This window comes from Oryctolagus cuniculus, chromosome 11 (assembly GCF_051225735.1).
Source record: "Oryctolagus cuniculus isolate XC-2025 breed Fujian yellow rabbit chromosome 11, ASM5122573v1, whole genome shotgun sequence".
Lineage (NCBI taxonomy): Eukaryota > Metazoa > Chordata > Mammalia > Lagomorpha > Leporidae > Oryctolagus > Oryctolagus cuniculus.
In genome coordinates this window covers 37,556,769-37,584,471 of record NC_142877.1, presented here as the reverse complement: position 1 = coordinate 37,584,471, position 27,703 = coordinate 37,556,769, and the positions used below count along the sequence as shown (strand labels likewise).

Genomic DNA, 27,703 nt, shown 5'->3' with positions numbered 1-27,703 from the left:
TTTATCTATCCACCAGCCATGGAATGAAGAAGTGGAGAGAAAAGTTTGTCTTTGCTTTATTGCCTTCTGAATTACAATTGCTTATAAGTAGATTTAGTAATCTCATGGAGTTGTTATTAGGTTTTTCTGAAATGACCTGTAATAGCAGGGACCACAGAGAACTGAATTGTCTACAAACATTCATTGTTCTATTCCCAGGGCCATCAGTTTAGCAAAATTTTCTACTGAGATTTATGTCTCTGCTTGGGATTCAGTGCAGGAAAATTATTTTCAATCTAATAGAAACTTTAAATTCAAAAGAGATAAGTACTTGATGGGACCTCTTTTTCATATCTTCTGATATGAGAAGGAACAGAATGGGGTTTGGGAAGATACATCTCTGGTATGCAAGGAATGTGTGAAGAGTGGGTTTCCATAGAGGAAAAATAGTCCCAGTGAAAAACAGATAATCTCATCTCTTAAAGATCAAATGTAAAGAGAATCATCATGATGTAGTACACTTTTGTTTTACCTTTATTTTATACAGATAGAAACAGATGGAAACTTTGAAAGGTGATCTATGACCTAGCGATCTAGAACCCTCAATATTTGTCTTGACCCCAAACTTTCTCTTAATTCTAAAAACTCACCATGTTTTCCATTTTATTTTATTTATTTGAAAGGCATAGTTACAGAGTGGCACAGAGAGAGAATTCCATCTGATGGTTTACTCCCCAAATGACCACAACAGATCTGAAGATAGGAACCAGAAGCATCTTCTGGTTCTCCCTTGTGGGTGCAGGGACCCAAGGACTTGGGCCATCTTCCACTGCTTTCCCAGGCTATTGCATATAGCTGGATTGAAAGAGGAGCAGGCAGGACTTGAACCAGTGCCAATATGGGATGCTGGCACTACAGGCAGCAGCTTTACCCACTATGCCACAGTGCTGGCCCTGATGTTTTCCATTTTATGAGAAATGATACTTAAACTACTTTACAAGTTAGGATTTAATCAGAGAAGCAGAACACTATAATTATAATTATATATGATATATAAATATCATTTATATAAGGTAATTTTATATATAAATTATACATTATAAAATATTTATATTATATATTTATATAATATATATTATATGAAGGAAAGAGGGATATAAAGAATGGGAGAGAACAAAGACAAATGGGAGCCCTTAAGGATGAATAGTAACTTGCATCAGTCTCATTATCTATGACCTTGATAGTTTATCTTGGAGAAACTGGAGCTCTTTGTTACACTATACACACACTAGGCCCAGAAGTCAGAGAAGCTGAAGATCAGAGAAATTGCTGGTCCAACTACTGCCCCAGAGCCACAAGGTGAACCAGTAGATCAAGGACGAGGTATATGGGTGACAAAAGCATCTTCTCCAACCTTCAAAAAGTAAAAATAAATGGCTGATGCCTCAGTGCTACCTTCCAAATCAGCAAAAATACATCTTATGGCCCTTCCTCACCAGAAACAGGAAAAAGGAGTGTGGGGGAATGTAGTGTAGCCTAGACATGTTGCTACATTACACCTCCTTCATGAAGGTGCACTGATTCCTATCCTCAAGTACTGCTATGCAACAAGGAGTTCAGTGACAGAGTGTTGGGATGGAGTTATTCCAGGGACCTACGGCAGGTGGCATGACCAATCTAAGGACAGGCCCACAGTTATACCAAGAAACCAACCCTACAACTATTATCAGAATGCATCATGCTCCTTTTCCTGGTGATTGTTTGCTAGGTTTTCTCCCCAAAAATCAATGCATAAAATACATCCTTCTAGCCACAGTCAAAGAGTAGGCTAATAAATAGACTGGGGAGGGAGACAAGCATATTCATGTCATCTGAGACATGATAGAAACTTTTTGGGGAAATATGTCCACAAATATTGCACATTTTTATTCTAGAAGTTTATTCTTAGTAAAGGTTCTGCTTTCCATTTTCAGTAAAAAATTTCAATGAATTGATTTGAGGACTTCTACTTTATAGCATTGTCCCTTAATAACTCAGCCTCTGTCAGTCATATATATAATTCATTGGGAACAAAATTTGAGAGTATTTAAAAAAGTTCATGGAAATGGAATTAAAACATGAGGTTATTTTAGTGAAAAGATCTTTTGAAAACCATGCTGCGCTTTTTCATAATATGAATTTTCCTTTAACTATGGAAGCTACCTTATACGTGTGATATACAATATAGGAAGCAATCTGAGATGCTTGTGGCTTGAGAGCATGAAAGTCATATTAGAAGTCAAGCATCCTATGGACATGTTTCACATGCAGCTTGAGTATATGTAGCAGCAAAATCCCAGTTACACAGTAGCATTTTAACCATTAAAAATATCTTATCTATGTAAGTCCTATGTGTGTGCACATTGTTTCCATAGTTATGAGAATGAATGAAATAATTTTCTGAGGAAGGTGAGAGCCTTGAGCTTGGTTTGAATATGAGAAAGAACTTGAAAAATGCAAAGGAAGAAATCAGATGTGGTATTATAGCTGAAATAAAGATAAGAAAGGGAATTGTGGAGAATCTGAATAATGAAAAGTAACTAGGAACCTAGGCTGATTGGAACGTCACATGAGCAAATTCTCCTCTTACAGGGAGCCTAAAATATCCAGGTTGGAAAGACATTAGTAGGATCAGGAATTATTGGGAGAAAATGTTACATGAATATACTTCTTTAGCTGTTAGAAAGTAAGTTTCAGGTCAAGGATATGATAAAGATGGCTGACTACACAGGATTTGCATCAAGTTTAGCCTGAACATGTTTCAAAACCCCAGGGAGTAATGGCATTTCCAAAAGCTTATCTGAGGGAAAGGTTTAGTAAAAAAGTCATGGCAACTGCAAAGAGCATGGAGACTCTTAAAACCAGGAGAGAGAGAGAGAGAGAAAGAGAGAGAAAGAGAGAGAGAGAGAGAGAAAGAGAGAGAGAGAGAGAGAAAGAGAGAGAGAAAGAGAGAAAAAGAAAGAAAGCACAAAGCACACCACAGCTGTCGCTGTCACTGCCCCTACCCCAATGCCCTGGCCAGGGAACACCATCTTGCCAGGAAAAGGTTTCTATAATATTAGAACTGAGGAGATTGAGTGCAAAAGTTCAGTGAAGAAATGATCGCATCTGCTAACAGCACAGAGATTCTGAAGACACAAGAGAGTAAGGAAGAAAGCATGTGAAGTGCTGTTGCCTCCCAATGCCCCTTGCCCCAGGTCCTCTGCCACGTCATGGCTTTTTTCTTGCCAGGAAGTGGTAAGCAGAAAGAACTGTGACCCCAGCCACACATAGGCAAGCCCTAACTATGGGCTAATTCCATGGTCCTTATTTCTTTAAATCATGTCTAGAGTGCTGAATACAGTCTGTCCACCTTGCTCCAAATAAGACCTCCACACTGCCTCTGTATGCTCCCAAAGTGCCAGACCTGAGTTGCTGCGCAGAAGCTGTTAACTCTGCCTGTATTAGGGGAGAGGAAGCAGCCCTTTCATTACCAGAAGCCCCTGGGGATAACAAGGACACTTTGCAGGGCAGAGAGCAGGTTCTATGCATCCTACAGCAAAGGGAATTCTGGGTGCAAGCCTGCTTGCTTTGTATGATGTAGAGATGTTCCCCTTGGCTTCTTGGGGTTGTTGGCAGGACCAGCCTATTCCCAAGCCCAGGGAACCTGACCTGAGGGAGCCATTTCTGCAGCTCTTACTACACAGTCTTGGGAGCAGAACACAAGTCCCTGCACTGCCATTACGTGCCATCCAAGAAATGGGGACAATCCCCTCTATGCCCAGCAGCTCTGAGAATGCTGCTGCTAGAAGCCCTGGAGTGACTCACACTCACCTGTGGGAGCGACCTGCTATCTTTTGCTTCAGAGTGGTGACTGGCCACAAGCCCCAGCATAAATGGCCCTTAGCTTTTCTGAGACCTGCGCAAAGAGGCCTGCATCCTATAGCTCCAGGACGTGATCATTAGTACCATACTCCTCCAAGTCATTGGAACATACCCTGCAGGACCCAGGGAAGAGCCTAACTGCATTCTAGTGTTCCAGACCACTATGCTTAGTGAAACAAGTCAGATTTTCCCCAAAACAAATACCATAGGTTTTCTCTGACTTGTGATAGCTAACATATAAAGTACAAAAAATAAGTGAGATTGACATCTTGAGATTTCATTATTGCATATAATCCTTGTCTATAGTTGTACAGAACAGTGGTCTTTCTAATTTTTATTAGTTTAACTCTTCATAATCACAGGATAATGTTTCACTTAATAAACTAAAAGTATATTACTATAAAAATTAAAAGAAAAAATGAAAGGAAGCATAAAATCCTTAGAATGGTATTTGTGAAATATATGAAATCTGCTTTATATTAATACAAAGTATTAAAATAAATTATCTCAAAAATAAATAAACCAATATAAAGAAACTGTGTATCTGCAGAACTGAAACAAAATAAAAGAAATAAGACTCATAGTAAGCAGAAGATTGAAGCAGTAATTAAACATTTCCCATCAAAGAAAAGTCTAGGACTGGAAGGCTTTACTACTGAATTCTATAAAACATTTGGAGAGGAATTAACTCCAATGTTGTTTAAATTATTCCAAAATATTTAAAAGTATGAACTCCGTGAAACTCTGAGGCCAGCATCACTCTGATACAGAAACAAAACTGAGCCACAACACAAAAAGAGCAGTACAGACCCATATCCTTGATGAATATATCTGCAAAAATTCTCAATAAACTACTAGCAAACTTAACCCAACACTGTATCAAAAAGATCGTACATCCCAGAAATGCAACTGTGGTTCAACATACAAAAATCACATTATAAGAATGAAGAACAAAGACCTTATGATTATGACAATAGTTACAAAGAAACTATTTGGTAAGATTCAAAATCCCTCATGATAAAAAAAGTTATGTGTAGAAGGAACCTAACTGAAAACTATACAGTTATATATAAGAAACCAACAGCCAATATCATACTGAATGAGAAAAAGCTAAAAGCATTTCCCCTCAGATCTGGCACAAGGCAAAGATATCCACTTTAACCACTCTTATTAAATATAGTCTTGGAAGCATTAGCAAGAGATAATTAGGGAAGAGAAATATATAAAGAGCATTGAAATTGGAAAGGATGAAATAAAAATATCCCTGTCTGCAGATGACAGGATGTTGTACATGGGAAAACCTACACACTAAAACAAAAAGCTCTTGGTTTATCAGTTATAATTCACTGAAGTCTTAGTACATAAAACGACATGGAAAAAAACCAACATTTTTATACACCAATAGGGATAACATGTCTGTCTTCTTCATATTATTAAAATTCTTTAAATATAAAAAATTCCATTCCTAATAGCTACAAAAACAATGAGAAGCAAAATGGAATGAAGGACTTATAGAAAAACTGTTCTATCGCTACCTGACAATTTTTGTTGTATAAATTTAAAAAGAATAGTAGATAATAGAATAGTGGTTTCCAGAGCCTGAAAGAGTGTTAGGAAAGGAGGGGTGGAGAGGGAATGGTTAACAGAGTACATAGGGCTAGGAGAAATAAATTATGTGCTATTCTACTTTGCAGTGGTCAACAATTAAACACACATGCACAGATAGGAGAGGTCATTTTGTATGTTCCCAACACAAAGAAATGATAAATATCTGAGGTGATAGGCCAATCACCCTGGTCTGTTCATTAAATATTGCATACATATATCAAAACATGCCACTGTTCCACATAGACATGCATACTTACTATACCAATATAATTTAAAACTTTTTTAAAAATAGAAATCTAGAAGCTTAAGAGCTGGAACTAAAATGCAGTTATTTGGGAAAATAAAGGCTCCATGTAAGAATATGTCTTTGAATCAGAAAAGTAAACATCCATGGTCATTAAGCAGAGATGGCCATCAATTATGCAACCAACAAGGAACAAGGCTCCTCCAGTACTTGCAGCTCAGGCCCCCAGGCATAGTGTGGAAAGCACAGCCTCTCCTATCTTTGAGGAAAGATCCTTGTGGAAAGACCTTTATACATTCAAAACTAGTAGAAGTGATGCAGAATAGTAGTAGTAGTAAAAGTTTCAGTAATAGTAGTATTGAGGTCAGTAACAGAATTAGCATTAGTAGTTAACATATCTAAATTTTGTCTTAGACATATTTTTTAAACAAATTTTTATTTTTTTCTTTTTCTTTTTTTTAAACTTTTATTTAATGAATATAAATTTCCAAAGTACGACTTATGGATTACAATGGCTTCCCCCGACACCGTCCCTCCCACCCACAACCCTCCCCTTTCCCACTCCCTCTCCCCTTCCATTCACATCAAGATTCATTTTCGATTATCTTAATATACAGAAGATCAGCTTAGTATATATTAAGTATGGATTAACAGTTTGCTCCCACACAGAAACATAAAGTGAAAAATAATAGATGATTTTTTTTAAATGATGATGAAATCAGATCAGACCTATTGTCATGTTTAATCCCAGTGAGAGTCAAGTTGGGAATTGATAATTTCTTTTTTTTTTTTTTTACAGAGGATCAGTTTAGTATGCATTAAGTAAGGATTTCAACAGTTTGCACCCCCATAGAAACACAAAGTGAAATATATTGTTTGAGTACTCGTTATAGCATTAAATCTCAATGTACAGCACATTAAGGATAGAGATCCTACATGAGAAGTAAGTGCACAGTGACTCCTGTTGTTGACTTTACCAATTGACACTCCTGTCTATGGCATCAGTAATCTCCCTATGCTCCAGTCATGAGTTTCCAAGGCTATGGAAGCCCTCTGAGTTCTCCGACTCTTATCTTGTTTAGACAAGGTCATAGTCAAAGTGGAGGTTCTCTCCTCCCTTCAGAGAAAGGTACCTCCTTCTTTGAAGACCTGTTCTTTCCACTGGGATCTCACTCGCAGAGATCTTTTTCCAGAGTGTCTTGGCTTTCCATGCCTGAAATACTCTCATGGGCTTTTCAGCCAGATCCAAATGCCTTTAGGGCTGATTCTGAGGCCAGAGTGCTATTTAGGACATCTGCCATTCTATGAGTCTGCTGAGTATCTCACTTCCCATGTTGGATCACTCTCCCCTTTATTTACTCCATCGGTTAGCGTTAGCAGGTACTAGACTTGTCTATGTGCTCCCTTTGACTCCCAGTCCCTCCACCATGACCAACTGTGAACTGAAATTGATCACCTGGAACAGTGAGATGGCATTGGTACATGCCACCTCGATGGGATTGAATTGGAATCCCCTGGTATGCTTCCAACTCCACCACTTGGGGCAAGTCAGCCTGGGCATGTCCCAAATTATACATCTCTTCCCTCTCCCATTCCCACTCCCATGTTCAACAGGGATCACATTTCAGTTAATTTTCAACACTTAATAATAACTGTGCATCAATTACAGAACTAAATCAGTCATATTAAGTAGAACAGATTAAAAAAAACTACTAAGAGGGATAATGTATTAAGTTGTTCATTAACAGTCAGGGCTATGCTGATCAAGCCACGGTTTCCCATAGTGTCCACCTCAAAAACAATCGAAAAACTCAAGGTTTCATGACACCTGCTTCACCATGTTTAATGCAGCACTATTCACAATGGTCAAGATAGCGAACCAACCTAAGTGTCCATAGTGAGATGAATGGGTAAGGAAAATATGGTATATATACAGACTATTCAGTCATAAAAAACTGAAATCCTGTAATTTGCAACAAAATGGATGGAACAACAGGATATCATGTTACATAAAATAAGCCAGACATAGAAAGCAAGTACTTCATGTCCTCCCTCATAGGTGAAAGCTAAAGTACTCAATCTGAATGGGAACTAGTGATTATTAGAGGCTGGGAGGGGAGGGAGATGTTGAGAGTTTGGACAATGGGAACCAAATCAGGATTAGATTGAAGGAATAAATTTCCTAGTGCTGCACAGTGTAATGGAATGACTTAGTTCAAAGTACTTAACTTAATGAGCAAAAAGAGCAATGGAGTTCCCAGGCTCCAATTGTAAAGTAATCTCAAAGAAGGAGAAATGCCAATTACCCTGATTGGATAGTACATTTTATTTATATGTATTGAAATGTTGCACGGCAGTCCGGAAGCCTGTATAGTTATTAACAAACTTTTAAAATAAGGCTACTGATTTTATTATCCCCATTTTACTGAGCAGAAGCTTGAAATTCCAAAGAGATTAAGTAACTTGTATAGGAGTGGAGGAGACAGGATAAGGCTCCAGGTAGTCTGTAGAGTTTACCCTCTTCACTTCCTGAGTACTTGGAGTAGCTTTGGAGGTAGGAAGAATTTCTACAATTACTACTACCAATAACTAGAATTTATTTAGCACTTATTCAGACTCTCTTCCAGGCACCATACTAAGGACAGTAACTGAATTTTCTTAATAGTAATTCAGGTCTGTTGACTGGTAAAGGGTTTTAACAAGCCCAGTGGCCTGAAATGAACTTTCTGGGGGTGGGAGCAGGGAAGAGGTTCAAAAATCACTTTTTCTTAGTTATGGATTTTGGAACTTGTTTTAAAAACTGCAGAATAGAAATCCTAGGAAGGTCATCACAAACCTCATTAGTGGAGAAGCAGTAAGGGGTATAACAGAAATAGCAGTGTAAATTGAGAATTAAACCCAAGAGCACCACATCACAACCTATGTGGCATGCAAGCAATCACTCATGAACATCTTTTTATTTTAAGTTGACATTCTCAATAGCTTTGAAAAGCACTAGAAACAAATCCAATAAAGAGCCAGCCTGCAGGCCTACTTTAAAAAATTATTATTAATATCCAATGATGCAACATTCATTGTGAGTCACTCATCATAATTTCCAGAGCCAGAATAAAATTAATTTTTTTCTCATTTAGCACAGCAACCCTCAAATTATCACAGATGCAAATGTGTGATTTGCCCACACACATTCTGATGCTGCTATCAGATATTCATCTGACAAATCAAAACTCCCAAGAACTGGCATTTACTACACAATGAAAGCTAGAGAGAGTGCCTAAGAAATATGTTCTTTATAATATATGCATGGTTTTAAAATCTTCCCTTTAAGTGTGTACTTCGTTCTCCTACAATATCATCTGTGTTTGATCACTGCAGTGCTATCTGGATCGAAGTGAGAATTCATAGATGACAGATGCTATCCTATGTTCTCCACTTTTTTCAGCCAAGGACCTCGTGTGGGAAAGGGCTTGATATTAAGGGAAATAGTGTCTGCAATAGACAGTGGCATTTCTATCCACTAACATGCCCTCATTTATTCTTCAAACACCATCAAGATTTTTTATTTTCCAGATCAACTATGTGCCCCAAACCAGGAAATGGAGCTTCATTGATTGGAGCCAATCCTAATGAACCTTTAGCTCTTTTCTGATCTTCACTGAAACTCTCAATGTAAGAGGGCACTTGGGAGAGACTCTGCCCCTAGGTAAAAGGGCAGTTCCTTTCTGCTAACTCACTTCCTTCACACCTGGCATCCTGTGGAGAGGATGTGCTCTTGGAGTTACTTTGTAACCATATGGAAGTCAGTGAAAAGGATGGGCTGGAGGAGCCTGGCCATTTAGGAAGAGCCTGTTCTGGGCATCACCAAGCCACTAAGCTGCCCTGGACCACTCACCTCCAGGTATCTTGTTTCCGACTTTAATCCAGTTGTGGTCAAGTTTAATGTAACCCATGGCTAAGCATATAATTAAAGAGTACCATGATGCTCAGAAGACAGAGATCATGATTTCAGTGAAACCATTACTTATGAAACATGGACAAGACTTACGTTTCAAGGCTGTATATCCCCAGTAGATTTTCATGAGCTAACAGACACCCACAATCTTCACTAGCTCTTCCTACATCACCATATTCACTCCTGGAACAATTATTTGTGCTATTACTGAACTAGGAAAACCTCAGTGTTGTTGTTCTTTACCTGGCATACAGTTAATACCGTATTGCATTCCTAGCCTGTTTTGTGAGGATTGTTTTACAGTAACAGGAACATGGAAAGTGAGGAAAGATAAAGATACTTCTCCATAAGGGATCTCAAAATCATCATGACCATATGTTCAGAGGGAGGAGTTTAATAGTTAATGCAAAAGAAAACAGACCAAGGCCTTAATTCCAGCTATATAAAACCATATACTGGGTTTTCATTTGGGGCAATTTTCTTTACGTGGTTATGCCTCATTTTCTCCTGTGTATTGTTCAGATAATAGTGTTTATGTTACTTGGGTATAGTGATAAAGTAATATTCTTTTAAAAAATATTTGAGAGCCAAACAGACACAAGGAGAGACACATAGACAGACATACAGAGAAAATGTCCCTCTGCTGGGCCAGGCCCAGGCCCATGGGCTGGGAATTCAATTTGGGTCTTCCACAGGGGTGGCAGGAAGCCACCTTACTACTTTCTTGGATTTGTATTGCTGAGAAGATAGAACCAAGAGTTGGGACTAGGAATTGAACACAGGCACTCTTACGTGAAACCTGGGTATCTTAATGGCTAGGCTAAATGCCCATTCTGCAGCAACATGCTTAATACCTAGTGCACAACATGCATTAGATATGACAACTGTGGCCTTGAGAAATCTAAACATATCCTGTAAGAGGTGAGTTTGCCAGAATTAAGTCCTGTATCCTGTGATTTTCAGGTTAATGATGGTTTACTCCTTGCTAATTCTTTGTAAGTCCCTGAAGTTTGCCTTTGGAGACATTTTCCCTGTGTCTTCTTTGTTTATGATGAATGGCTTGACTTGATTTAATCTTCATAAAAACTGTAAGCATCACTGAGGGTTTTATATTATTCTTTGTCCAAGTCCTCTTTTTTTCTATTAAATAGGTTACTAGTCTTTCATATATGATTTTTTAAACAGACAACTTTGGAAAACCTAAGTTACTCCAACAAAATTAAGTTTGGACAATTATTCTATTTCTAGTGTGCCCATATATTTACATTTCAAAAGAGAATCTTAATTCAAACCAATACCCTTAAAGAGAAATGCAGTTTAATTTCAATAATTAGTGTAAAGTAGAAAATGCAGGCCACATTTTATATTTTATAAATAAAGACTAAAAGGACAATAAGATTAACTATTACAATGGATGCCAAAATTCTGTAAACTTATATAAAAGGCTGATTTCTGCAACTTTATCAATGTAATCTGATGAAACTCTACCAATTTTATTTATAGACATAATCCCTATCAATTACCATTCACTTTCACTCTCCTAAAAGAGAAGTGGTAGGTAGATATCTTTGGGAAAACAATTTTTGTCCTGTGTTTGTACAGTTAACACTGAAAACTTTGTTTTTTTGAACAGCCGGATCATAGAGAGGTACCTTACATCTTCTTAGAAAAGATTATTAAATAAAATTAATCAGAACTATAAACATGTAGAATGTGTGGGATTTGAGTGGGGACAGAAATTTCTGCTGCATAACCAGGTGGATAATTTTATCTAAAAGTGGGTAACTAGTAGAGCATATTTTGCTCTGAATCATTAGCACATTTATTTCAAGAACTTGAGTCTTGCCTCAGTATCCTCTTCTCTCCTTCTACACACAACTGTGAGATTCAAGTTATTCTCTATTTTTCTGCTCTAACATTCCCTGACACCCTGTCACCCGGTCAGCTTCCAGTTTTCAAAAACAACCTTCCATTAGGCCATAAAGAGCTACCATCGTGATTTAAAGACACCTTTAGTTTAATCATTGTTTTTGAAAACAAGTCTCAAATAGCTGAACACATACAGAGATGATCAAGTTTTTGCCATACAAGGAATCAAACAAATTTATGAACAGGAAGAAAAGGCCCCAAGACTATAACTGTTTTATTAATTAGCAATCTGCAAATTCCTTCCAACTAATGGAGTCTGAGTCCATTGAAATCTAATTACTGACTTATGACTTTGTTGATTAGAAGCCCTACCTCAATCATTGTTTGTGCTGCCTTTGAGTGAACTCTGCAATAGTCACCCAATGGGTTACCACTCATTGCTTTGACAACAGAAGTCTATGCTGTAGCTAAAACTTTCTGGGGAAATGTACACCACTTTCCCTGTCATTGTGCTGATAAATATTTTGACACTTATTCTTTATTCACTGAAGGTGAAGACTTCTCTCTTACACTGATTTTTTTCAGGAGCTAGGCTTATTAATGATGCAATGAAGTATTTGGTTTCCATGACATGACTAAGAGCAAGCGTGGAAGACTTGTGTTTCATAGCTGATGTCCATTATCTTATTAAAAACATGAAAATAAGCCAACAAAAAATGCTTCCTTTAAAGTAATGGCACTCTTAATACCCCCACTGCCCTGGGAATAGATTCTATAGCTATTATTACCTTTGCCGTTCAGGACAAGGAGTGCCTGACTCCTTGTTTGTTCTCCCATTGCACTCCACATGTTTGAGTTCAATGCCCCGTCCTCACTTCCCTGGAAACACTGTATCAGGAACAATATTCATAGTTCTCATATCAATTAGGTTTTTTAGAGTCTGTTCAGTCAGCTCCCAAGAAAACCTGATGTGGAGTTCCTCACCCACTTCTTTTTTTTTTTTTTATTTAATGAGCATAAATTTCCAAAGTACAGCTTGTGGACCACAATAGCTTCCTCCCCCCCATAACTTTCCTCCCACCCACAACGCTCCCCTCTCCCACTCCCTCTCCCCTTCCCTTCACATCAAGATTAATTTTCAATTATCTTTATATACAGAAGATCAATTTAGTGTATATTAAATAAAGATTTCCACATTTTGCTCCCACACAGAAACACAAAGTGTAAAATACTATTTGAGTACTGGTTATAGCATTAATTAAACACCCAAGAGTAATTGCGTATTAATTACAGAGTTCAACCAATAGTTTTCAGTAGAATATAAAATGCAACTTTTGTATTGTTGAGGCTTCCCCCCCAACCTCCCTCCCTCCTGTGGCCCTCCCCTCTCCCATTCCCTCTCCCTCTCCCATCCCGCCCTTCATCATGTTTCATTTTCAACTACCTTCATATACTGAAGATAAACTGAGTATATACTAAGCAGGGATTTCAACAGGCTGCACTCACACAACCAAACCAGGTATAGGGTATTGTTCGACTAGTAGTGTTGTTTTTGGGTTTCATAGTTAAACACATTACGGACAGAGATCCTACGTGGGGAGCATGAACCCAGTGACTCCCGTTGTTGATTTAACAATTGGCACTCTTAGTTATGATGTCAGCAATCACCCGAGACTCTTGTTATGAGCTGTCTAGGCTATGGAAGCCCCTTGAGTTCACCAACTCTGAATTTGTTTAGTCAAGGCCATATCACAGTGGAGGTTCCTTCCTCCCTTCAGAGAAAGGCGCCTCTCTCCTTGATGGCCTGATCCTTCTGCTGGGGTCTTGTTCACCAGGATCTTTCATTTAGATTGTCTTTTGCCACCGTGTCATGGCTTTCCATGCCTGCCTCACCCACTTCCATGAGACAACTGATACTGGTGGGGAAACGAGATATTCCCATTGGTTCCACTTGGATCATTTTCCCAGTTCCACCTTCTTCTACTTCGATCTAGCCATTCACCTAGGTCCTAGAAAATGTGTCTTTAGTATTTCTGAGATTTGCCTACCTCTGAAGATCTGCCTCATGGAGGCCATAGATAGGGAAAGAGGAAGAAACTAGGTATAGAGAGAGGTTAGATAGTATTTCAGTTGGTAAGTGTTCCAGTGCATCTTGGATACAAGACTACATGTGACCTAAGTCCTATCTGTTTCCCTAATTGGATCTTTTACCAGCTCCATCATCCTGTGTCCATGGTGGCCCACCTTGGTCACTTGTAGGTGTCACTCTTCTCTGCTGGACCTGCTGGGCCTTTATTTTCTCCTAAACTTAATGTGACCTCTGCCTGGAGTCCTTGTATTCAGCTTGTTGAAGCTTGCTCTTCCTTAAGGATTTGGTTCAGATGTTATTACCTCTGAGAAGTCTTTTCTGACTCTCAAAGACTATCTTATACACCTCTCCAATTTGTACCACTGTACTTTCTGGATCACCTATTCTCTTTTGAGGCATTCATCAGATTTTATACCAAGAGTGCCTTATCTTTTGTTGTTCAGTTCCTTTACCAGTTCCAAGATCCATTAAGAGCATGGTCCTGTCTTTCATATGCCTGGTATTCTTGCTACTCTGGATATTGCTGATGGTGAGATAGGGATATCTCCCCAATAATGTAATTCATTAAGAAGTAGCTGAGTGTATAATCAAAAGTCCCAACTCTGCTATTTTCTAAAGCTGTATTTGGAAAACTTAATCTTTTATGATTTTAGTGCTTTCTTCTTTGCTTAGAGGGATTTCTAGACAGTATCATTTGTTTCCCATCTCCTTCTCTAATGACCCAGGAAAAAGACATTTAGCCTGAAATCATGCATAGAAAACTCCAGTTCAAACAGAAGGTGTTCATCTTGAGAAGGTCATTGGGGAGGGTTTCTGAGAAAGGTTGTGGAATCAAATTCTTTTGAAGAGTTCCTTATCCATCTTGGGTTAGCTTAATAAGAATCTGCATAATGATGGCTGGACAGATTACTCTTTGTAGCCTCAAATACTATTCTTATAAAACTTCAGAGTGATTTTAAGTTTATTTTAGTTTAATCCACTTCATTTTACACATAGAGCAACAGAAATGTATTGATCTATAATTTTGTGAATGCTTTTGTAGACTTATACAAAAAGTACTATTATTAGCAGTAAATGAAAAAGCCATGCTCCTTAGCAGTAGGGAAAATGAGGAGACAGTATCAAGAAAATGCTGCCTTTGTAGGTTGTAATTTTAAACCTTATTTTGAAAGGGATGTCCAGAATAAAAGAACAGAAGCAAGGTAGTAGAATGTTTACTCACTTAAAAAAATTACAGTGTCTATCTGGAACGCAACATAGATATTTTATCAACGAAAACATATTCATTTAGCAAAATGTGGACTTCTATAGAGAAGTATAGACTTTCTTTTTGTAAAGTCTGTTGGTAAGAAAGTGGCTCCCAGGAGCACAGTGTAGAATGTAATAATGTCAAGTCATGGGGCATGCATTCCTGTCATTTTCCAACAAGGGTTTTGGGGATATAATCATAGTTATTACTTGCAATCTTGTGCAGGCAATCTGAACAATGATAGCTGCTCATTGCCAGCCCCTTTACAGACTGTGCATGCACTAAAGCCTTTTCACATGGTGCAGTATTTACATTCCACATAACCTCAAATATTGCCTCTTTGCTTTTGGACTGATTGATTGCAGACATTATATGTATACTGAAAAAGAAAAAACCTAGGAACTTGAATCTCGTGCTTTATAACTCCCTAATCGTAAAACACTGAGGTGGCTCACCTAGAAGCATTTGTGGGTGACATTTTTTCCTACTATGACAACACAGAATCCAGTAGGGTATGGGACTCAACTTAAATTGCTGGTGAGAAAGGGAGCTGGTGGCCCACTTTCAGATTTTAGGCTTCTCCTGATTTGAGCATTCTCATTAGTGTGACTTGGACATGGGTCATAAAATAGCCAGTGACCATCTGAGTTACAAGTCTTTACAATAAAATCTTGCCACATGGTGGAAGAGTAAAACATGACTTATGGACATATTGCTCTACAAAAGCAGTTTAATGTAGTTTCCAGTACATAAAATAAAGTGAGCTAAGAGATCAAAGTACTTATTTGTAGGTGATTCCTTATGGTAATTAACAACATGTCAGGACTGAAGCTTCTTAAGTAATTTGTTCCTTTAACTAAGGTGAATGTCACCCTCATGTTTTCACTTCCTCTGTTAATTTACTTAGGAAATGGAATTACCCCTACAGAATGAAGAGCTTTAATTCATTTTCCCCCTCTCTTGAGTTATTTCTAAACCCAAATCAGTGGGACAAATGTCTGGAATATCTGAATGGGAAGTTCTATAATCCAAACCATTTGTAAATCAGAGACACTTTCCCCAGAGTACTTTCCATGTAGTTCTTTCTACAAATGTGAATCAGCTTAACACGAGTTTAGGCAATTTGCTGACTGCCTCAATTCTGCTCTGGAATTTCCAGTGCTGTAAGCTCACAGTCTGGACAGAGCTCATTCTTTGACAAAGGACAGCCAGAGGTAACTGAAATAACACTAACATCAGCATCCACTAAAACTGAAGTGATAACTTTTCCTGTAGGGCATCAACATGAGAATCTATTTCCCTAGGCTTCATAGGTCTTTTGCTTAGTGTTATTGATAGATATGCATTTCTGCATGCTAGTTGATGGTTTTGACACCTGCTTAATGAGCTCACGACTTGCACCTAAATAGCATTGATGGAACCTCTTGCCTTTTCCGTTTCTCCATGCAAGAAGCACTCTCAGGCAGTTATGCCATATTTACCAGGATATTCGCTGCATCAATAGGGCTCACTGTTCTGTCTCTGAAGTGGTCCTCTACAGGCTTACCAGGTATTCCAGCCTGGCCATCTCTGGACACCAAGCTACTATTGCATAGTTTGGGTCCTGGCAAAGATAGATCTCGAATCACATTGTTAGAAACAGAGCTCTCTCTGCTTTGTCTCTGAGCTGTAGCTTTTCCTGCTTCAGGTACTTCTGCTATGATGAAGCAACTGGGAGTGGGAAGAAGGGGTTTTGATGTTATTTAACCCCATACTTCATTAACAATGTGAGGTCCAGGGAAAAATAGTCACTTAATTTCTATATTATTTTTAAATCATAGACTTGAAGACATTAGGTGTAAACAGAGCACTAGCACCAGCAGTAAATTGTGACTGTGAGGAGTTTTGAGGAAGACTTGAATGGGCAGCTCCCGCCCTATGTCAGAGGAGAATTGAGGATGTCAGTCACATTTGGTGGTAGGATTTTTACATTAAGACTTCCATGGGGAGAAGGAACGAGAAAGGGGAGGGTTGCGGGTGGGAGGGAAGTTATGGGGGGGGGGGAGCCATTGTAATCCACAAGCTGTACTTTGGAAATTTATATTCATTAAATAAAAGTTAAACAAAAAGGCTTCCATAATAAGGACAGAGAACTGTAACACTAGTTACCTCATCCCTACTGTCTCCTTAAATATTTTTCCATATGAAATATAATTGAGTCTGGAGTTATGATTTGCCTGTTAATATTTCCTCATCAAGGGGTTCAAAATTCATTATATCTGGGAATATGAATTTGTTATGTCCATAGGGTAAAGCATCTACACATGTGAGATATTACAAACCCAGCTTGCATCTTGCTTGGTTATAGAAAGTGCGTCATTCAAAAACCAAAGGGAAGCTTAACTGTCATGTCATCTAATTGAAATAGTTACTCTCACACATCATATTATAATGTTAGCAGAATCATGGCTGCTTGTTGGCTTTTGTTAAATACATTGTCCCAAAGCAAGGTCATTTGCTATAAAGCAGATGGAGATTGGAAATTTCCACCAAAAAAAAAAAAAGTATTGAAGATGAAATCCTATCTGTACATGATGGTGGAGAGTGGCTATGATTCTGCAAATAGGAGAGGGTTTTGGCTCTGACAAACTTCATGCTCTGGCTCACAGGAGCAACTGATGCTCCTGTGGAAAATTCCTAATGTCCCTGAGATTGGCTGAGAAAAATCACTGTGAATAGGAACAGCTTTGAGAGTCAGAAACTCTGATCCTCTGCCAAGGCTCTCCACAGGCAGGAGAAAGTAATCAATTTGTGAGAATGAAGTTGAAGATTTGGAATAAAGCTAGACTCCTTGATCTTCAGATGAGCAGATACCCCTCATTGTGGGGGTTCTACAATTGAATCAAGAATGTTTCTGACTTTTTTTTTCAGGTGAAGGTGATGCACGGACTAATACTTTTCTGAATCCTTGTTCAAGGTTGAGAATATGTGCAACACAACCTAGTCTTTCCTGTTGATATCCTAATGGACCAAAGGATGCTTAAAGATAAAATTATAGTATGCATTAGTCTTCTGAAGTAATGTGTTAAACTGGTGTTCAAATTGGTACCATGCATATCACTTATATTTTGATTCACTCTCTGTCAAAAGACTAAGACTGTGGCTTCTTACAGATAAAATGAGGGACACAAAGCATTTTCTTAGCTAATCCAGGTATAAGAAATGGCTCATGGGGCCAGCGCTGTGGTGCAGCTGGTTAACGCCCTGGCCTGAAGTGCTGGCATCCCATTTGGGTGCTGGTTTGAGTCCCAGCTGCTCCACTTCCAATCCAGCTCTCTGTTATGGCCTGGGAAAGCAGTAGAAGATGGCCCAAGTCCTTGGGCCCCTGCACCCATGTGGGAGACCCAGAAGAAGCTCCTGGCTTCAGATTGGCGCAGCTCTGGCTGTTGTGGCCATCTGGGGAGTGAACCAGCGGATGGAAGACCTCTCTCTTTCAAAAAAAAAAAGATTTATTTATTCATTTATTTGAAAAAGAAGGAAATGGCTCACAAATCTCCTGTCGTCTGGTCCATGTGCTTGGGCTCTGGTCTTCAATAACTGATCTTGCTGAGTCATTCAACCTGAAAGATTATCTACTTCTCACCCCAGTTGCTTCCCTTTTTGAGATATCAGAGAATGTTGCAGAAAAGAGAAATTGCAATGTTCTACTCCCTTGTGAGGAGAGCTCTAAAATTTTCACAGGGCTGTGAAATCTTCAATTGGAAAAGGTATTAGCTATGGTCAAGTCCAGTCGTTGTGCAACAGATGATGATGGCATAAAACAGGAAAGACGCTGGAAACTTCGAGGCCCCTAAGGTTAAAGAGCTACACAGAGGACATTTCATTTTAATTCAAGTATAGATACTAGTTATATATTTATATAAATGAACAAAAATAAAAACATACTCTGTTCTAGATATGTGAAACTTATTCTGACAGCCCAAAATTATAGCTAATTACCAAAGTTGAGAAGGACAAATGAAATGTGGTACCCCATTGTTTGGGGGGTGTAATATAAATGTTCCCTTGTCATCTTGGTTTGAATTCATCATGAAGTACCTTTTCAATGTAAGTGCTTTGCTTGGAATATGATCCCAGGAAATGGAGTAAGAAGGGAGAGGAAAGGAAACAATAAACAGTGGAAGAGTTTATAACATAAAAACAACTAGGTATTACTGGGGAACTCTAGGAGACAGTGTGTTAAAGCCCTGTATTGTCCTACTTGAAGGGGACATGAGCTTGGGTATTCATACCCTAACTCCTGTTCCTGCTTCTGAGGGCAGTGCTCAGTGGTGTCAGTGTCTCCCCATTTCCAACCTGCACTGTATGAGGCTGAAATAAAGCCTTGAGGTGAAAGTCACAGGGATCTTCAAATACACTGCTGTGTGTGTCAGAATGACAGCAGCTAAGGAGATGAGACTGGGACATTTCTAGCATCTGCTCAAATTCTCTTGCCGTGATATAAGAGAGGTGATTGGAGCTGGCGCCGCGGCTCACTAGCCTAATCCTCCGCCTTGCGGCGCCGGCACACCGGTTCTAGTCCCGGTTGCCCCCCTTCCAGGCCAGCTCTCTGCTGTGGCCAGGGAGTGCAGTGGAGGATGGCCCAAGTCCTTGGGCCCTGCACCCCATGGGAGGTGCAGGATAAGTACCTGGCTCCTGCCTGTGGATCAGCGCGGTTCGCCGGCCGTGGCGGCCATTGGAGGGTGAACCAATGGCAAAAGGAATACCTTTCTCTCTGTCTGTCTCTCACTGTCCACTCTGCCTGTCAAAAAATTAAAAAAGAAAGAGAGGTGATTGGATTAAGATGGCAGAGTAGAGAGGGAGCTCACTGTTCTACTGTAGAAGATAGTTTAAAAAAACTGGAAAGAGGGGCCAGTGCTGTGACACAGCGGGTTAATGCCCTGGCCTGAAGCGCCAGCATCCCATCCCCGATGGGTGGCAGTTTGAGACCCGGCTGCTCCACTTCCAATCCAGCTCTCTGCTATGGCCTGGGAGACCCGAAAGAAGCTCCTGGCTTCAGATCGGCACAGCTCTGGCCAAATGGGGAATGAACCATCATATGGAAGACCTCTCTCTCTCCCCCTCTCCTCTCTCTGTGTAACTCTGACTTTCAAATAAATAAATAAATCTTTAAAAAAAAAACTGGAAAGAGTGAAGTGTCATCAAAGAGTTAGGGAGCAAACTACACACATCTGAGGAACAGTGGACTTACATGGAGGATGAGGACACTCACAACTCAGGACCCTAATAGCTGAGAGCTTCTGCATCAGTGTTGGAGAGTGAGGTGAGACCAGACTACAGCATACCAAGCCAGTGGCAAAAATAGCTGCAGGAAGAACCTAGAGGGAATCCATCTTGGAGCACTGTGGGGGATAGTGTACCTGCCAAATTAGAGGAGAAAAAAACAAAGTGGGGAGCATGTTTTCTCTCTTCCCAGTCACCCTGCAATGGCATCCTGGAACAAGCTGATAGAGAGAAGGCACCATTTTGGACATACATAACAGCTTTGCCAGCTCGTGTCAGCACCCAGGAACCCGAGACTTCTGAGTCTGGTGGGGAGAACAGAAGGGTGGGGTGCTAGAACTGTGGGAGGCTTGTACAAGCAGTTGAGTGTATGCCAACAGACAAGAACAAACCATCCCTATGATTAAAAAAGAAAATTTTATCACACCAAACTTGGGTTTGTCACCTCAGACATGCCTTTCACCCTGGAGCACTGAACAGAGTTCCTTGGCCACATCTATCACATGCCTCCAGGTATTCCCTGAAAGCAGACACTCCACTAAACCACTGCAACATAGTCCAAAAATAAAAGCTGCCACAGTGAAAAAAAAAAAAAAAAAAAAAAAAAACAAGTACTATCTCCACAAATGCTGAATAACAAATGCACCAGTTCAAGAAACGAGAATAAGGAAGATAACATTGTCATGTGGTATAGTGGGTAAAATTGCTGCCTGAAGTGCCAGCATCCCATATGGGTGCTGGTTTGAGTCCCTGCAGCTCTACTTCTGGTCCAGCTCTCTGCTGTGGCCTGGGAAAGCAGTGGTAGATGGCCCAAGTCCTTGGGCCCTGCATCTGAATGGGAGACCTAGAGGAGGCTCCAGGTTTCGGATCGGCCCAGCTCCAGCCATTGCATCCACTTGGGGAGATGGAATCACTCTCTCCCAGCCTCTCTGTGACTCTGCCTTTCAAATAAATAAATCTTAAAAAAGGAGACATGATGCCCCCAAAAGAACACAACTCTTCAATTGTGAAGATGATGAGATTGAAGAAATGCCAGAGATGGAATTCAAAAAATTGATCACATGATTACTTAGAAGTATTCAGAAGCAAATGCACAAACTAATGAAATCCAGACATGACATAAAAGAAAATTTCTCCCATGAAACTGAGATCTTAAAGAGAAATCAAAATGAAATCTTAGAAATGAAGAAGTCAATAGAACAAATAAAAAATGCAGTGGAAAGCCTTAACCACAGAATTGGTGAAGCAGAAGGAAGAATATCCAACTTAGACAAAACGCAGGAAATAATACAATCAGACCAAACATAAGAAGAAGAAATTAGAAAACTAAAAAAAAAAATACTGTTGGTAATCTATGGGATACTATCAAATGATCTATCATAGCAGTTCTAGGGGTTCTTAAAGGTGTGGAAAGAGAAAAGATTAGAAGGCCTTTTTAGTGAAATAAGAGAAAATTTACCCAATTTGGAGCAAGAAAGGGACACCCAAGTACAGGAAGCACACAGAACTCCTAATAGACATGACCAGAAAAGATCTTCACCATGACATTGTAATCAAACTCTACATAATAAAACATAAAGAAAAGATTCTAAAATGTGCACAAGAGAAATGCCAGATTGCTTTCAGAGGATACCCAATTAGACGCACAGCAGACTTTTCATAAGAAACTCTACAGGCTAGGAGAGAATGGCAAGATTCATTCCAACTCTTAAGAGGGAAGAACTGTCAACCCAGAATACTATACCCTATAAAGCTCTCATTTATGAATGAAGATGAAATAAAGACCTCCCATGACAAATAGAAATTGAAAGAATTTGTCACCATCCATCCAGCCCTGCAGAAGATGCTTAAGAATGTACTGCACACAAAAACACAGAAACATGGTCATCACTACAAAAGAAGATAAAGGAAGAAAATCTAGTAAAAGTACAATGGAAATTCAAAGTAAAAAATAGGAATAGTTATGGAAAAATGGCAGGGCAAAATCCTCAGTTATCAACAGTCACCTGGAATGTAAATGACTTCAACTCTACAGTTAAATGACACAGACTGCCTGAATGGATTAAAAAACAAAAGCCATCTATCTGCTACCAACAAGAAACACATCTTACCAACAAAGATGCACCCAGACTGAAAGGATGGGGAAAGATATTCCACACTAACAGAAACCAAAAAAGAGCTGGTGTAGCCAACCTAATATCAGACAAAATAGACTTTAACAAAAAAACTTAAAAGAGACAAAGAAAGGCACTATATAATGATTAAGGGATCAATTTTACAGGAAGATGTGACTATTATAAATGAACTTGGCTATTTAAGAGAAATGTTAAGGAATCTAAAGGGAGACATAGACTCAAATACAATAGTAATGGGGGATTTCAATACACCACTTTCAGCAAAGGACAGATAAACCAGACAGAAAAATCAGCAAGTAAACAGCAGAGTTAATCAACACTACAGACCAAATGAACCTAACAGATATCTATAGAACTTTTCATCCTACAGTTGCAGAATACACATTCTTCTAACCAGTGCATCATGGAACTTTCTCTAGGATTGACCTCACATGCTAGACCATAAAGTAAGTCTCAGCAAATTCAAACTAATCAAAATCATACCATGCATCTTCTCTGACCACAGTGGAAGAAAGCTGGATATCACCAACTCAGAAATCTCTAGAATCTATGAAAACACATGGAGACTGAACAACATGCTCCTGAATGAGCAGTGGGTCATAAAAGAAATCAAAAGAGAAAGCAACAAATTCTGTAAAAAATGAAGACTATAATACTACATAACAACACATATGGGATACAGCAAAAGCAGTATTAAGAGGAAAGTTTATAGCAATTTTTGCCTACATTAAGAAATTGAAAAGTCACCAAATGAATGAGCTATCAATGTTCCTCAAATATCTAGAAAAACAATAGCAAACCAAACCCAGAACTAGTAGGAAAAAAGAAATAATTAAAATTAGAAAACAAAATTGAAACAAAAAATTACAAAAGATCAGCAAAATTAAGAGCTGTTTCTTTCAAAAAATAAAATTTTCCCAACTAATCAAAAAAAAAAAGGAGAGAGAAGACCTAAATCAATAAAATTAGAGATGAAAAAGGAAATGTACATCAACCGTCAGGACAAGAGCTGACGGTAGATGTACAATGTAATACTTTATCCATTTTAGTATTTTTTTTTGTTCTAGTAACATTGGTTGAACTCTGTAATTAACACAAAATTATTCTTAGGTGTTTAAAATTTAACTGGAAAGTGATCCCTGTTAGGAATTTGGAAAACATTATGCTGAGTGAAATAAGCCAATCCCAAAGGGACAAATACCACTTGTTCTCCCTGATAGGTGACAACTAACTGAGCACCAAAAAGGAAACCTGTTAAAGTGAAACGAACACTATGAGAAACGGTGACTTGATCAGCCCTTACCCTGACTGTTGATGAGCAACTTGATATGTTATCCCTCTTAGTATTTTTTTTTGTTTGTTCGACTTAATACTTTTGGTTGAATACTGTAATCAATACACAATTCTTCTTAAGTGCTGAAACTTAACTGAAAAGTGATCGCTGTTAAATATAAGAGTGGGAATAAGAGAGGGAAGAGATGTGCAATTCAGGACATGCTCAAGCTGACTTACCTCAAACAGTAGAGTTAGAAACATACCAGGGGATTCCAATTCAATCCCATCAAGGTGGCATGTACCAATGCCATCTCACTAGTCCCAGTGATCAATTTCTGTTCACAATTGATCATAATGATAGGACTAAGAACCAAAGGGATCACATAAACAATAGTGTCTGCAAATACTAGCTGATAGAATCAAAAAGGGAGAGAATGATCCAACATGGGAAGTGAGATACACAGCAGACTCATAGAATGGCAGATGTCCTAAACAGCACTCTGGCCTCAGAATCAGCCCTTAAGGCATGCGGATCCAGCTGAAAAGCCCATGAGAGTATTTCAGGCATGGAAAGCCAAGACACTCTGGGGAAAAAAAAAAAAAAAAAAACCTAAATGAAAGATCTCCGCGAGTGAGATCCCAGTGGAAAGAATGGGTCATCAAAGAAGGAGGTACCTTTCTCTGAAGGGAGGAGAGAACTTCCACTTTGACCATGGCCTTGTCTAAATATGATCAGAGTCAGTGAACTCAGGGGGTTTCCATAGCCTTGGCAACTCATGACAAGAGCTTAGGGTGATTACCGATGCCATAAACAAGAGTGTCAATTTGTTAAGTCAACAACAGGAGTCACTGTGCACTTACTCCTCATGTAGGATCTTTGTCCTTAGTGTGCTATACATTGTGATTTAATGGTATAACTAGTACTCAAACAGTATTTTTCACTTTATGTTTCTGTGTGGGAGCAAACTGTTGAAATCTTTACTTAATATATGCTAAACTGATCTTCTGTATATAAAGAGAAACGAAAATGAATCTTGATGTGAATGGAAGGGGAGAGGGAGTGGGAAAGGGGAGGGTTGCGGGTGGGAGGGACGTTATGGGGGGGGGAAGCCATTGTAGTCCATAAGCTGTACTTTGGAAATTTACATTCATTAAATAAAAGTTTAAAAAAAAAAGAAAAAGGAAATGTAATAACAGGACACCACACAAATAAAAAGAATTTTCAGAAATTACTACAAAGAGCTGTATGCCAAAAAACTGGGAGACCTAGAAGAAATGGATAGATTCCTAGACACATAAAACCTACCTAAATTGAGCCATGAAGACATAGAAAACCTAAACAGACCCATAACCAAGTCAGAAACTGGATCAGTAATAAAGGCTTTGCCAACATAGGAAAGTCCAGGACTGGATGGATTCACTGCTGAATTCTACCAGACATTAAAAACTCCAATTTTTATCAAATAATTCGAAACACTTGAAAGGGAGGGAATCCTAGAAAATTCTTTTTATGAAGCCAACATCACCTTAATCACTAAACACGGAAAAGATGCAACAGAGAAAGAGAACTACAGACCAATTTCCCTGACGAACACAGATGCAAAAATCCTTAACAAAATTCTAGCCAATCATATCCAACAACAAATCAAAGATCATTCACCCAGACCAAGTAGGATTTATCCCTGATCTTTAGGGATGGTTCAACATCTGTAAAATCAATCAATATGATCCATCATATTAACAAACTGAAGAACAAAACCCATGTGATTATCTGAATAGATTCATAGAAGGCATGAAGATAAAAACTCTTAAGTATATTGGGTATAGAAAGAATATTCCTCAACACAATCAAGGCAATTTATGACAAACCCACAGCCAGCATCCTATTGAATGGGGAAAGTCGGAAGCATTCCTACTGAGATCCAGAACCAGACAAGGATGCCCACTCTCACCATTCAATAGAATTCAATAAAATCATGGAAATTTTAGCTACAGCCATTAGGCAAGAAAAAGAAATCAAAGGGATAAAAATTGAGAGAGAAGAAGTTAAATTATTGCTGTTTGCAAATGACATGATTCTATATATAGGGGATCTGAAAGACTCCACCAAGAGACTATTGGGATTCATAGAAGAGTTTGGTAAACTAGCAGGATATAAAGTCAATACACGAAACTCAACAGCCTTTGTATACACAGACAATTCCACAACTGAGAAAGAACTTCTAAGATCAATCCCATTCATAATAGCTACAAAAAAACTTAACCTTGGAATAAATTTAACCAAGGATGTCATAGATCTCTACAATGAGAATTACAAAACACTAAAAAAAGGTACAAAAAATGGAAAAATCTTCCATGTTCATGGATTAAAAGAATCAATATCAAAATGTCCATTCTTCCAAAAGCAATTTATAGATTCAATGTGATATCAATGAAAACACCAAAGACATTCTTCTCAGATCTAGAAAAAATGATGCTGAAATTCATATGGAGGCACAGGAGACCTTGAATAGCTAAAGCAATCTTATACAACAAAAACAAAGCCAGAGGCATCACAACACCAGATTTTAAGATACACTACAAAGCAGTTATAATCTAATCAGCCAGGTACTGGTGCAAAAATAGATGGAAAGACCAATAGAACAGAATAGAAATGCCAGAAATCAATCCAAGCATCTATAACCTACTTATATTTGACCAAGGAGCTAAAACCAATCCCTGTAGCAAGGACAGTCTCTTCAACAAATGCTGGGAAAACTGGATTTCCATATGCAGAAGTATGAAGCAGGACTTCAACCTTATACAAATATCCATTCAAAATGGGTTAAAGACCTAAATCTATAAACTTATACAATAAAATTATTGGAGAACATGGGGAAACCCTACAAGACATTGTTGGGGTGGGAGTGGAGGTGGGAATAATCACTATATTCCTAAAGTTGTACTTATGAAAAATGTACTTCTTAAATAAAAAATGTTTCTTTGGGGAAAATTGTCAATTTCACTCATATACACTTTATTTCTGTACTCAGTTATCACAGATTACAAAAAAAAAAAAAAACATGATATTTGCCTTTTAAAGCAAATAGCAGAGGTGTGATCTGAGCTCAAAGGCCAAGTGTTAGGGCTGATCAAGAGAAGACTTGTAAAGTCTTGGGCTGCAATAATAAATGGAGGCTGATCTCGTCTTAGAGTGGCTTTTTAGTAAGGATTAGAAACTGCAGAAGCTTTCCGATTAGAGTAGTTCATGTTGTCATTTTATTAAAGTTCTTGGCATGGGTTCCTAGGAGTTTGGAGCTGTATATGGACATAGCCTTTAGGGTCTTGTACTACAAAGACACAGCTGCCTCTAAGGAAGCCTTCCATAAGAGGACCAGGAGAAACCTGAGCATCACTTCAGGAAAAGTCCATATAACTGTCAGAAGGTGGCTGTGTCAATTGGAAATACATCCACTGAGAGCCGGAGCACAGGACCATCCTCTCCAACCCTTATAATGATTGCAACCAGTCAATAAAGAGATCTTTCCATTTACCATTCCCACTGGAGGAATTAGAATCTAGAAGAGTTAGGGGTAGAGGAGATATTTATAAATATTACAATGTATTATATTCTAAACATAGAAACTGATTACAAAAAGTTATGAAACTGAGGCCACATTCCAATAGCACAGGAAATGAATATTTAAAAAATTAATAGAAGTGATGTAAAAGAAAAGAGGGTGATTTTTACATTTTTTCTGCTGTATAGATTGTCAGTTCTATGAGGGCAATGATTCTGTTCTCATTTCTGTTTTCCAAATTCTGAGACAGTATCTCTATGTAGTAAATGTCTAGAAAACATTTGTGCAATGTATATTCCTCAATCAGTGAATAGTCCACCACCTGTTTTTAGGTCCAAACCACCCAAAATATAAACATAAATACGGATGCTCCTTGGCAACAATTAAGTGTATTTTTCAAAATAACTGGTAAGAAGATTTCTGAATATTCCCAGAATAAAGAAATGACATAACTTTGAAGGGATGAGTATGCCAATTATTTTGCTCTGATCATTGTAGTTTGTATACATGGATTGAAATGTTACACTTGATCCTATAAACATTCAATTGTATGTGTCAATTAAAAATTAATGGTTTTC

The 27,703-nt window shown here is 38.5% G+C and overlaps 1 long non-coding RNA gene across 24 annotated transcripts in view; it reads right to left on the bottom strand.

Annotated features, from left to right (window-relative positions):
* The window catches only part of LOC127490996 (uncharacterized), a 377,831-nt gene that overhangs the window by 79,773 nt on the left and 270,355 nt on the right, over positions 1-27,703 (bottom strand). The window contains exon 4 of one of the 24 annotated variants that reach the window (XR_016215977.1): positions 1,370-1,393. The exons of the other annotated variants lie outside the window; for them this stretch is intronic. This is a non-coding gene — a long non-coding RNA (uncharacterized LOC127490996). Of the gene's footprint in view, positions 1-1,369; positions 1,394-27,703 lie in introns of those variants that run through there. 24 annotated transcript variants of the gene reach the window in all.